At 41.8% G+C, this 13,278-nt stretch overlaps 1 protein-coding gene across 1 annotated transcript in view; it reads right to left on the reverse strand.

Moving 5' to 3' along the window:
• RUNX1 (RUNX family transcription factor 1) overlaps window positions 1-13,278 on the reverse strand; it is a 78,445-nt gene that overhangs the window by 7,118 nt on the left and 58,049 nt on the right. The window lies entirely within an intron of this gene.

Here is a 13,278-nt window from a genome sequence, read left to right on the forward strand (position 1 = left end):
ACACAGGTTCTGTGACCACCTAGCAAAGAGGAAAATACTAACCGAAATTGGGTCCTCACAGTTCCTCTGGGGAGGAGCATTCTACACAGGTTCTGCAACCAACTAGCAAAGAGGAAATGATCAACCAAGATTGGGTCCTCACAGTTCCTCTAGGGAGGAGCATTCTACACAGGTTCTACAACCAACTAGCAAAGAGGAAATGATCAACCAAGATTGGGTCCTCACAGTTCCTCTAGGGAGGAGCATTCTACACAGGTTCTACAACCAACTAGCAAAGAGGAAATGATCAACCAAGATTGGGTCCTCACAGTTCCTCTGGGGAGGAGCATTCTACACAGGTTCTGCGACTAACTAGCAAAGAGGAAAGGACTAACCAGGATCGTGTTCTCTCTTTCCAAGGACATTATAGCTACCTCTTTGGTATGCTGTCCTTTGGTGAGCCATCTGCATGAATATGTGATATTAGCAAGGAGAGGTCTTGAAAATGGTGAAGCAATGGGAAACACAGTATATTAGATGGTCAGATAAGCTTTGCCGTCATAATACGAGAAGATCCTGTTAACTCTTTAGCCTCCTCCTTGCATTTTAACACTTACAGGGCCCTCAGGGTTCCTAAGAAATAGTAGTTATGAGACAGCTTACAGATTTTCAAGTGCTCCAGCCATGTATCCCTGCCTCGCAGCACCCTACTCTCCAAGTTCTCTCCACAGCTGTGGAGGAGATATAGTAAAGCTACTGTATGGTATTATGAAACCGAGGCCTCTGAGATCGTTCCAAGCTGCATACAAGCGAGTTATTCTTTGGACTGTTTTCTTTGGCGGTGCGCAGGCTGCACAAAATGAATCAAGCAGTATTAACTTTCAGTAGGGAAGCGTTGCGGTCAGGGGGAGCTGTTTGTGGCTAGATCGTGCAGATAGGTGCAGAAGGTTATGGACAGCGGCCTAAGGAAGGGGGGGTTGTGAGGCTTAAGGAGACGCACACTGGACCTATAGGGGCTGCCGAGACTCAGGCTGCTGGTTTATATGTTAAGGTTGTGACTCGAAAACCCAATGTAAAACAACAGGAAAACTGCTGCTGTGCTTAGAAGTCCCTGAAACCACAGGCATCTTTACACTGGAAAACAAGGCCAGGCCCTTGTTAAAACGGCTGCTGTGCATTATGATGCTGGGTATAAAAATATTCTGGCCTTCTGATTATAGACCAGGCTGAGAAAATTCAAGATGCTCAGTTGAAGGGTTGTCCAGTGTGCCTCCAGCTGTTGCAAAACAACAACTCCTGGCATGCTGGGAGTTGTAGTTTTGCAACAGCCGGAGGCACCCTGCTTGGGATGCCATAACTCCACGCACGGATTCATTTTAAAATCAATGCTTTAGGAGGTACAAAGAAAATTCCTGTAAATATATAGCAGGAGAAAACAAATATGCAGTAATACCGACAGGTTTCAGGACGCCTTGGCCCTTACTCAGAGTCTAGTTGGGGGACTTACAATATTTATTGGTCCATATTAAAATTTATGCTTTAGGAGGTACAAAGAAAACACCTATTAATATATTGCAGGAGAAATAAATTCAGGAATACTGTCGGGTTTCAGGGCGCCTTGGCACTTACTCAGAGTCTAGTTAGGGCACGTCCAATATTTATTGGTCCATTTTGAAATCAATGCATTAGGAGGTATAGGGAAAATGTCTATTCACATATAACAGGGAAAAAACGCAGTAGGACTGACACGTTTCAGGACGCCTTGGCCCTTACTCTGAGTTTAGTTAGGGCACTTCCAATATTTACTGATCCATTTAAAAATCAATGCATTAGGAGTTACAAGGGAAAAAACACAGTAAGATTGACACTTTTCAGGATGCCTTGGTCCTTACTCAGAGTCTTTTTGGGGCACTTACAATATTTATTGATCCATTTTTAAATCAATTTATTGGAAAATGCCTTTTAACATATAGCAGGAGAAAAAAATTTAGTGAGACTGATGCGTTTCAGCGTCCCTAGGCTTTTACTCAGAGTCTAGTTAGGACACTTCTTATATTTATTGATCCATTTTAAAATAAATGCATTAGGAGGTACAAGGAAAACACCTATAAGCATATAGTAGGAGAAAATTTTTTAGTAAGACTGACGCGTTTCAGGACGTCTTGCCCCTTATGTAGTTAGTACACTTCCAATATTCATTAGTCCATTTTTAAATTCAATGACAAGGAAAATGCCTATTCACATATAGCAGGAGAAAAAAATCTGTTAGACTGACACATTTCAGGACACCTTGGCCCCTACTCAGAGTCTAGTTAGGACAATTCTTATATTTATTGATCCATTTTCAAATCAATGCATTAGGAGGAACAAGGAAAGTGCCTATTTACATAGAGGAGAAAGAAATGCAGAAATACTGACGTATTTCAGGATGCCTTGGCCCTTACTCAGAGTCTAGTTAGGGCACTTAAAATATTTTGTGATCCATTTTAAAACAATTTATTAGGAGGTACAAGGAAAATGCCTATTTAGATATAGCAGGAGAGAAAAATGTAGTAAGACTGACGCGTTTCAGCGTGTCCAGGCGCTTTGTTGGAGTTTTGATAAAACATTTCCGAAATGTATAGATCTATTTTAAAATCAATACATTAGGAGGTACAAACTAAAAAAACAACCATTTACATTATAGCAGTAGAACAAGTGCAGGAAGACTGACTTGTTTCAGACTAAGGGCAATGTTTCCCAGAAATGTGTCAGTTTGATGGCATTTTTTGCTTCTGCTATATGTAAATATGTAGTTTTTCTTATACCTGCAAATGCATTTTATTTTTTAAGGGATTTATTAATATAGTTTTACAAAAATCTGGTGCTGGAATAATAATTTTTTTTAATGAACAGCCCATTCATTTCAATCAGAGTTGTGTATTGCTGCTTCATTTCTCAAGATCTATTGTATTCTATTAGTAGGCAGATCACAGATTGATCATAAGCTGGCATATCACAAATCAGGCAATTTGTTTATCTCTACTTGTTACTTAACACAATGGCCTCTTGGCCTGATGGCGGGCACATCCTGGTGATCAGGAAAGAGTTATCAAAAAAACGTGTATCAAGTATCATGCCAAAATTGTGTATTATCTGACGTCAATGATAAGTACTTGGAGGTTGGGGAACAGGTTTTCATTAAAGGGGTATTCCAGGCCAAAACTTTTTTTTATATATCAACTGGCTCCGGAAAGTTTTGTAAATTACTTCTATTAAAAAATCTTAATCCTTCCAATAGTTATTAGCTTCTGAAGTTGAGTTGCTGTTTTCTGTCTAACTGCTTTCTGATGACTCACGTCCCGGGAGCTGTCCAGCTCCTATGGGGATATTCTCCCATCATGCAAAGCTCCCGGGACGTGACATCATCATTGAGCAGTTAGACAGAAAACTTCAGAAGCTAATAACTACTGGAAGGATTAAGATTTTTTTATAGAAGTAATTTACAAATCTGTATCGAAGGGAGCTCGGCACCACTCTCTGTATATGAAAAGGACGGGAAAGGCTAGGACCCTTGATTGCTTCTCCCCTTGCAACTGCTGGAGGTACATACAGGTGCTACCACGCTGATAGACAATGTGAAATTCCAGTAAAAAAGATGAAGTGGAGCACTCACCAGACCTTGAATGCAGATGGATTTTATTGACCGGTTCGATCAAAGGCACATCGGGGGGGGGGGGGGGGGGGGGGGGTTGGGGGGGGGGGAGAGGTGGTACAGACAGGGGAGTGTGACTTAGAGACGCGGGGGTATCCTCTCAGTGACGGACCGTTGCGCGCCGAAGCGCTTCTCCAGACCGGGAATCGCGGTCTGGAGAAGTGCTTCGGCGCGCAACGGTCCGTCACCGAGAGGATACCCCCGCGTCTCTAAGTCACACTCCCCTGTCTGTACCACCTCTTCCCCCCCGATGTGCCTTTGATCGAACCGGTCAATAAAATCCATCTGCATTCAAGGTCTGGTGAGTGCTTCGCTTCATCTTTTTTACTGTAATTTACAAATCTGTTTAACTTTCCGGAGCCAGTTGGTATATAAAAAAAAGTTTTTGCCTGGAATACCCCTTTAAAGGGACAGCACCTTCTGTACAAGAGCATGCGATTCATGGCCCATTTCTCCATTAATGGGTGTAACAGGAGGTAAGGTTTATTTATTCCATAATGAAAAGGCCTACATCAAGATCTCTGCTTGCTGTTTGTTTCCAGTGGACAATGATCTGCCCATATGAAGATCACGGTGTTCACCATAGTGCTTGGCTCTTTACAATTACCCTACATTATGAGAGCCTTTAAGCCGACCATGCACCTGTATGAGCACCACACAGTTAAGCAGGGGTGGGGCAAGTGTTTCAGGTACCTACTAGGCCACTCTGCCTTGACCATACATTTACTGGGACAATCATGGGAACCCAGCAAGTGAATTCATTCAAACCTTGCCCAAAGCTGGCTGTTTTTTAATACACAGAAAAAAAACTTTATTTGCTGAAAAACTATAATGCCCCTTTAAGCCAAATAAAAGAGCTGAGAGAGGTCACATGACTCTTTACTGTCAAGACGCCAAGCCTGAGGGGTGGGGCTTATTTTTCATGCCTCAACAGTTGGCATTTCAGGTGAGCATTTAAAGGGGCACTCCGCTGCTCAGCGTTTGGAACAAACTGTTGGAGACGGCATCGGGAGGTCGTGATGTCATAGCCCCTTCATGATATCACGCCCCGCCCCCTCAATGCAATTCTATGGGAGGGGGCGTGACGGCCGTCACGCCCCCTCCCGTAGACTTGCATTGAGGGGGCTGGGCGTGACATCATGAAGGGGCTATGACGTCACGAGCTCCCGACGCCGTCTCCATTTACTCTTTAATGGGCACCAAGACCTAGTGACAAGTTCATTGTAAGTTTGCCATAAATTTCCTTCATGTACATAGATGAAGAAAGTTTCCTTGGAAAAATCTTAGGACCCTCTTCCCAACAAGCCTTTACCGTAAAAGCACTTGATCACATTTTTCCACATATATCTATCCCCAGATGCCGCTTATACGAAAGAACATTCCAGCGTACTATTAAAGAGGATTATAAGATAATGTATCTGATGACTGTTGAGTAGTCAGCAAACCATTTGGAAGACGGCACCAAGTTAGAACGACACTTGGCACTTGACTCATCGCTCTCGAAAGTTGCTGCAAACAGCACTGCCGAGCACAGCTGCCAATCTTATAGGCTGCAAGTTTGGGCAATGAGATTGAGGAAAATAGATAGAAAAAAGAGCAGATGAGAACACAGCTACGTTCCCAGTCAGTTATTACCTCAGATTAGAGGTTATTGCGGTGGCCATAGTATGAAATTAACATTCCACCGCTTTGCTCTGATGGTCTGTTTTCTGCTCCTAAGCTGCAGTTTCGCTAGAAAGAATCTCCTATTTATAGCGTCTAAGTATAATTATACCGCACAGGGTAAGATATATTCTGGAGGGTTTACAAAAAAAAAATTCAGAATATGAAAAAAAGAGGCAATTTAGGACTACAAGTCTCAGCAAAGGGTACTGGGAAGAGTGGGTTGTCTCATGAAGGCCAACACCTGCCCATATACCCTTCCTCTAGGAGCCAGAAATGTCCATGATATGGCGGTACATTAATCTGTAGGGTCACCATGTAATACTGCATTACCTCTATATGGAAAGGTTATTATACACTGAGGTTATTACCCCTAATGTACTACCCATGATGGTCTAAGGTGTATGGAGGCCTCCCGACCCTCCTGACTAAAGGATCAGGCATGTTGTTTACAACCCTTTTATTTTTGTCTGGCAGTGGCTTACTCCTCCCCTCTACATTCAGAACACACAAATGTTCGGTTGTGCCCAACATTCATGTGTATGGGTGGACTAGGTGACATAGCTGTCAGCCAAGCGCTTGTTCAGCTTTTGAAGGTGTGTGGGCACCTTTATAGAAAGCATACCATACAGGGCCCAAATAATAACTATACCATACCGGGCCCAAATAATAACTATACCATACAGGGCCCAAATAATAACTATACCATACAGGGCCCAAATAATAACTATACCATACAGGGCCCAAATAATAACTATACCATACAGGGCCCATATAATAACTATACCATACCGGGCCCAAATAATAACTATACCATACAGGGCCCAAATAATAACTATACCATACAGGGCCCAAAGAGTAACTATACCAAACCGGGCCCAAATAATAACTATACCATACAGGGCCCAAAGAGTAACTATACCAAACCGGGCCCAAATAATAACTATACCATACAGGGCCCAAATAATAACTATACCATACAGTGCCCAAATAATAACTATACCATACAGTGCCCAAATAATAACTATACCATACAGGGCCCAAATAATAACTATACCATACAGGGCCCAAAGAGTAACTATACCAAACCGGGCCCAAATAATAACTATACCATACAGGGCCCAAAGAGTAACTATACCAAACCGGGCCCAAATAATAACTATACCATACCGGGCCCAAATAATAACTATACCATACAGTGCCCAAATAATAACTATACCATACAGTGCCCAAATAATAACTATACCATACAGGGCCCAAATAATAACTATACCATACAGGGCCCAAATAATAACTATACCATACCGGGCCCAAATAATAACTATACCATACAGGGCCCAAATAATAGCTATACCATACAGGGCCCAAATAATAACTATACCATACAGGGCCCAAATAATAACTATACCATACCGGGCCCAAATAATAACTATACCATACAGGGCCCAAATAATAGCTATACCATACAGGGCCCAAATAATAACTATACCATACAGGGCCCAAATAATAACTATACCATACAGGGCCCAAATAATAACTATACCATACAGGGCCCAAATAATAACTATACCATACAGGGCCCAAATAATAACTATACCATGCAGGGCCCAAATAATAACTATACCATACAGGGCCCAAATGATAACTATACCATACAGTGCCCAAATAATAACTATACCATACAGTGGCTAACAGTACACCCCACTATTATATCGGTACCCAAATAAAGCATATGGATAGGGGTTGCCTATTTGGCAGCATATAGGGTTCTACCCTCTCTTCCTCTGGCACTGCGTGGGTTAAGAGGGCCTATAGGTAACAGGCTCAGTGAGGATTAAGAAGCTGTTGTTGTCCTTGCTGCTCTTTTCTCCTCATACCTGATGACTTATACATACTTATTAAGTGCACGGTAATTGCTGAGAGGTGAAGTGAAGGAACAAGCCCCGGAGCCACCCACATAGACAGAGGCCTTCTCCAGTTACCTATGTGAGTCACTGTCATCGGCCTCCTCAGAGCTGTGTCACCACCGGACGGACAGCTGGAGGGCTCTGGTGTGCTCCCTCTGTCTATTACTCAGGGTTCCTGCCTTGCTCAGTCTAGAACAGTGGTCTAGATCAGTGCTTTCCTAACAGTGTGTCTCCAGCTGTTACAAAACTACAACTCCCAGCATGCCCGGACAGCCAAAGGCTGGGAGTTGTAGTTTTGCAACAGCTGGAGGCACACTGTTAGGAAAACACTGTTCTAGACTGAGCAGTATTGCAAGGACATTACTCTGGGGTGTACGGTTTGCCACTGTATGGTATAGTTATTATTTAGGCAACCTATAGTTAATTATTGGGCACTGTATGGTATACCGTAGTTATTATTTGGGCACTCTATGGTATAATTATTATTTAGGCAATCTATAGTTAATTATTGGGCACTGTATTGTATACCGTAGTTATTATTTGGGCACTCTATGGTATAATTATTAATTGGGCACTGTATGGTATAGTTATTATTTGGGCACTGTATGGTATAATTATTAATTGGGCACTGTATGGTATAGTTATTATTTGGGCACTGTATGGTATAATTATTAATTGGGCACTGTATGGTATAGTTATTATTTGGGCACTGTATGGTATCATTATTATTTGGGCACTGTATGGTATAGTTATTATTTGGGCACTGTATGGTATAATTATTAATTGGGCACTGTATGGTATAGTTATTATTTGGCCACTGTATGGTATAGTTATTATTTGGGCACTGTATGGTATAGTTATTATTTGGGCACTGTATGGTATAGTTATTATTTGGGCCCTGTATGGTATAGTTATTATATGGGCCCTGTATGGTATAGTTATTATTTAGGCAATCTATGGTATAGTTAATTATTGGGCACTGTATGGTATACCGTAGTTATTATTTGGGCACTCTATGGTATAGTTATTATTTGGGCACTGTATGTTATAGTTATTATTTGGGCCCTGTATGGTATAGTTATTATTTGGGCACTGTATGGTATAGTTATTATTTGGGCACTGTATGGTATAGTTATTATATGGGCCCTGTATGGTATAGTTATTATTTGGGCACTGTATGGTATAGTTATTATATGGGCCCTGTATGGTATAGTTATTATTTGGGCACTTTGTGGTATTCTACATTGTCTTATTTGGGCACTCTATGGTATAATTCATAATTGGGTACTGTATGGTATAGTAATTATTTGGGCCCTGTATGTTATAGTTATTATTTAGGTACTCTATGGTATAGTTATTATTTGGGCACTGTATGGTATAGTTATTATTTGGGCACTGTATGGTATAGTTATTATTTGGGCACTGTATGGTATAGTTATTATTTGGGCACTGTATGGTATAGTTATTATTTGGGCACTGTATGGTATAGTTATTATTTGGGCACTCTATGGTATAATTAATAATTGGGTACTGTATGGTATAGTTATTATTTAGGTACTCTATGGTATAGTTATTATTTGGGCACTCTATGGTATAGTTATTATTTGGGCCCTGTATGGTATAGTTATTATTTGGGCACTGTATGTTATAGTTATTATTTGGGCCCTGTATGGTATAGTTATTATTTGGGCACTGTATGTTATAGTTATTATTTGGGCCCTGTATGGTATAGTTATTATTTGGGCCCTGTATGGTATAGTTATTATTTGGGCACTGTATGTTATAGTTATTATTTGGGCCCTGTGTGGTATAGTTATTATTTGGGCACTGTATGGTGAAGTAATTATTTGTGTACTCTATGCTTTAATAATTTTTTGGGCACTGTATGGTATAGTTACTGTTGAGGCACTGTATGGTATGCAATGGCAGCAAAAAAAAAGCGCTGCAGTTTTCATGCAATTTTGGAAAATAGAGGAAAAACTTGCATATTTACCAGAAAAAACAAACAAACATGTTAACACAGCTCAAATACAACTGTAGCAAACCCTCAGCTGTGAGAGGTATTTAGGTCTGTTCTGTTTTTCAGTCTCTGGATGTAAATGTGAATTTTGCATTCACAGATGGCAAGCAGAGATCTTGAAAATTGGGGGGAACTAAAACACAAGGGGGGAGGGGTTTATCATTAGCGCAGATTTTACGCAGATTTTTCCCAGTTGCTGCACAAAAATGTATTCCATGCTGCGTCCGGGCATGCTGGGAGTTGTAGATTTGCAACAGCTGGAGGCACCCTGGTTGGGAAATACTGCAGTAGGACATAAAGACATCACACTGTAGGATCACACTAATCCGAGCCCCCCTATTATTTTACATTTTTGCTGCATAAGCTGTCCCCGTATTCCCCTATCTCTATGATTTCCACGTGCCCCCCCCCCAGTATTACAGCTTCTAGCCCCCCGGACCACCTGCCTGAATATAATTAGTTGCATTTTGATTAACGGAGGTTTAAAGGAACCTTGTGGCGTTCGGCCAAAACCAGTGTTTAATAAAACCAGGCAGGATGAAGTTTACGGAAGTCCTATAATACTTCATAAGCGTTAGTGGGGTCTGGGGAATTACAAGATTAATGCAGCTCTGCCTGTAAAATAAGCTGCAGCCGCTCTAAACCTTACACTACAATATATTACCGCCACCTGGGGAGGTGCCATTGTAACGTGTACCTACCCTCCATTGCATGAACCAATATTCTGTTCTATGTTGCTGGGAAAGCTGGGTGGCAAACCATATGGTATGCTACCCAGCTTTCCTATATGGGGTACTCTGTTGGAAAATCAACTGGTGCCAGAAAGTTAAACAGATTTGTAAATGACTTCTATTAAAAAATGTAATCCTTCCAGTACTTATCAGCTGCTGTATGCTGCACAGGAAGTTCTATTCTTTTTGGATTTCCTTTCTGTCTGACCACAGTGCTCTCTGCTGACACCTCTGTCCATGTCAGGAACTGTCCAGAGCAGGATAGGTTTGCTATGGGGATTTGCTCCTGCTCTGACTAGTTCCTGACATGGACAGAGGTGTCAAAAAAATAATTGTTTTCCACTGGAGTACCCCTTTTAAGTCCTGATAAAAAAAAAATCACAAACAGTATATGGCTGCCTGTGTGTGGGATGTATCACTGGGTTTGCCATACAGTAGTTTGAGAAAGCTGGGTGACCACAGATAATGACCTACAATGGCAACTATAGGCTTTCATTTTTAGCTTATGTTAAATATTGTTAACATTTCGGGGACTAATAAAGCTTGTTGCTAGGAGACAGCGTGTACGGTCACTGGGGGGCTATACGGGGCTGGAGAAAATGTTCTTGCCCTTGTAAACACAGGCTAAGCTGCCGCTTTGTGTTGGCGCTATGTTTAGTTTACATAGGATTGGCATAGACTGGATACAACTGAAACAAATACACAGCTGTGATAAGAATAAGGTATGCACCAATTCTCTGAATATAAATAAGCATATTCCCGTTCACTGAAAGCAAGTAGAGGTCTTGCAATGAGTAGGGAACTGAAACACAAAGTATATTAAAAAGAACATTCATGAGACAATGATTACGTGTACAGGGGTTGTCTGGTTTGGAAAACTAAGAGATTTAGGGGTTCTCTGGGAATTTAAATGGGCGCTGTCAGATATAAAAACCTTTGATATGTTGTAAAGCATGTATAACCAATAGGTTTTGCAATTGGTTTCATTACAAATGTTTCAGTTTTTCATACTGAAAAATCCAGTCAAACAACTGCCCCCCCCTCCCTGCTTGGACACATACTATTCCTGCTGTGACCATGAGTCATCACCTATGTCATGGACACACTTCCTTGATTGACAGCTGTGAGTGCAGGTCTCAGAGCTGGAGGAAAAATCCTCCCACTGTCAGCTTGTGTCCCGCTACTGTCAGTGAGGACAAGCTGGGAGTTGTAGTTTTGCTAATGCTAGGAGAGATGTGAGCAGACAGTATACTGAGGGAGGGGGCGGAGACCTGCACAGTGAGGCCACACCCCCTCCATTTGAGAGGAATTCAGACTAGTGAGCTAAATTAAAAGTGTATTAAAAAAATAAATAAAGGTGCTAGACACATAAAAATTAGATGTACATGGTCAGGATTAGGTACTGAGTGCTATATTTAAAAAAAAAAAAGATTTTTAGTTTGATCTGACGGGTACACTTTAACTTATCAGACACTTATCCCCTATTTACAGGATAGGGGATAAGTGCCTGACTGCGGGGGGTTCCATATGCTTGGATCCCTCGCTATCTCCTGTACGGGGCGTAGCTACCCGTCCTTGTTGCGCTCTGGCCCCACTTTTGTGGATGAGCGCAAGTGACGGCCCGTTCAGCCAATCACAGGCTGAGGCATAAGTGTCTGATAAGTTCAGTTCCTCATAGGGAATAAGTGTCTGATAAGGGTCTTGATAGGGGAGACCCTTATCTATTTGCGAGAGTGAAGGGGGGCTAGAAAGAGTGCATGCTGGAAGCTGTAGTTTTGCAATAGCTGGAGGCACCCTCGTTGGGAAACACTGGGGCCCTCCATCAATGTTTGATACAGGAGAGAGGATAAGTGTCTGATCGGACTCCCTTGATCTCCTGTACCAGGCCCCGGCTACCTACTTGTCCTCGGCATGCTCCGCCCCCTACGTTCCTGGATAGTCCGCTTAGCCAATAACCAGCTAAGCCAGGGATACGGGATAAGTGTCTGATAAGTTCAGTTCCCTGGAGGACCCCTTTAATACAGGGGAGATCCTTATCTACTAATAGGGTTGCCACCTTTCTTGCAAAAAAAAATACCGGCCATGCTAATTTGCATAATTCATTATATATGCGTGACATCACTGGATACATATGCGGGGGAAATTTTATCCTATTCTGACCCCTATAACTTTTTTATTTCTCCTTATACGGGCCTGTATGAGGGCTCATTTTTGTTTCGACGTGACTTTTTGATCACTTTTTCTATTAAATTCAGGAGTTGCAGTTAGTTACTAACTACAACTCCCAGCATGCCCTGATACAGCCTGTGGCTCAGCAGCTGCCCCAAACGAAAACTACAACTCTCAGCATGTTGGACTATATAGTAGTATATAGTATAGGTCAGTGTTTCCCAACCAGGGGTGTCTCCAGCTGTTGCAAAACTGCAACTCCAAGCATGCCCGGACAGCCAACGGCTGTCCGGGCATGCTGGGAGTTGTAGTTTTGCAACAGCTGGAGGCACTCTAGTTGGGAAACACTGGTATAGGTTATGGTGCAACATTCCGGGAGCTGGAGGATTGGTTGGATAAATACCGGCCATTGCATTACCAGGATTTTTAATATAAAAATAACATCAGGGTCGCCAAAATACCAGCTGTGTCGGTAAAATACCGGCCAGGTGGCAACCCTATCTATTAGAGTTAAAGGGGTACTCCCGTGGAAAACTTTTTTTTTTTTTTTTTAATCAACTGGTGCCAGAAACTTAAACAGATTTGCAAATGACTTCTAATAAAAAATCTTAATCCTTCCAGTACTTATTAGCTGCTGAATAATACAGAGGAAATTCTTTTTTCTTTTTGGAACACAGAGCTCTCTGCTGACATCACGAGCACAGTGCTCTCTGCTGACAATCTCTGTCCATTTTAGGAACTGTCCAGAGCAGCATATGTTTGCTATGGGGATTTTCTCCTGCTCTGGACAGTTCTTAAAATGGACAGAGATGTCAGCAGAGAGCACTGTGGTCATGATGTCAGCAGAGAGCTCTCTGTTCCAAAAAGAAAATAATTTCTTCTGTAGTATTCAGCAGCTAATAAGTATTGGAAGGATTAAGATTTTTTAATAGAAGAAATTTACAAATCTGTTTAACTTTCTCGCACCAGTTGATTAAAAAAATAATAATAATAATAATGTTTTCCACGGGAGTACCCCTTTAACTCTTGCTAATAGATAGGGTTGCCATCTGGCCGGCATTTAACCGGCACAGCTGGTATTTTGGCGACCCTGATGTTATTCTACCAGAGTACCCC

Source organism: Hyla sarda, chromosome 2 (genome assembly GCF_029499605.1).
Source record: "Hyla sarda isolate aHylSar1 chromosome 2, aHylSar1.hap1, whole genome shotgun sequence".
NCBI classification, from domain to species: domain Eukaryota; kingdom Metazoa; phylum Chordata; class Amphibia; order Anura; family Hylidae; genus Hyla; species Hyla sarda.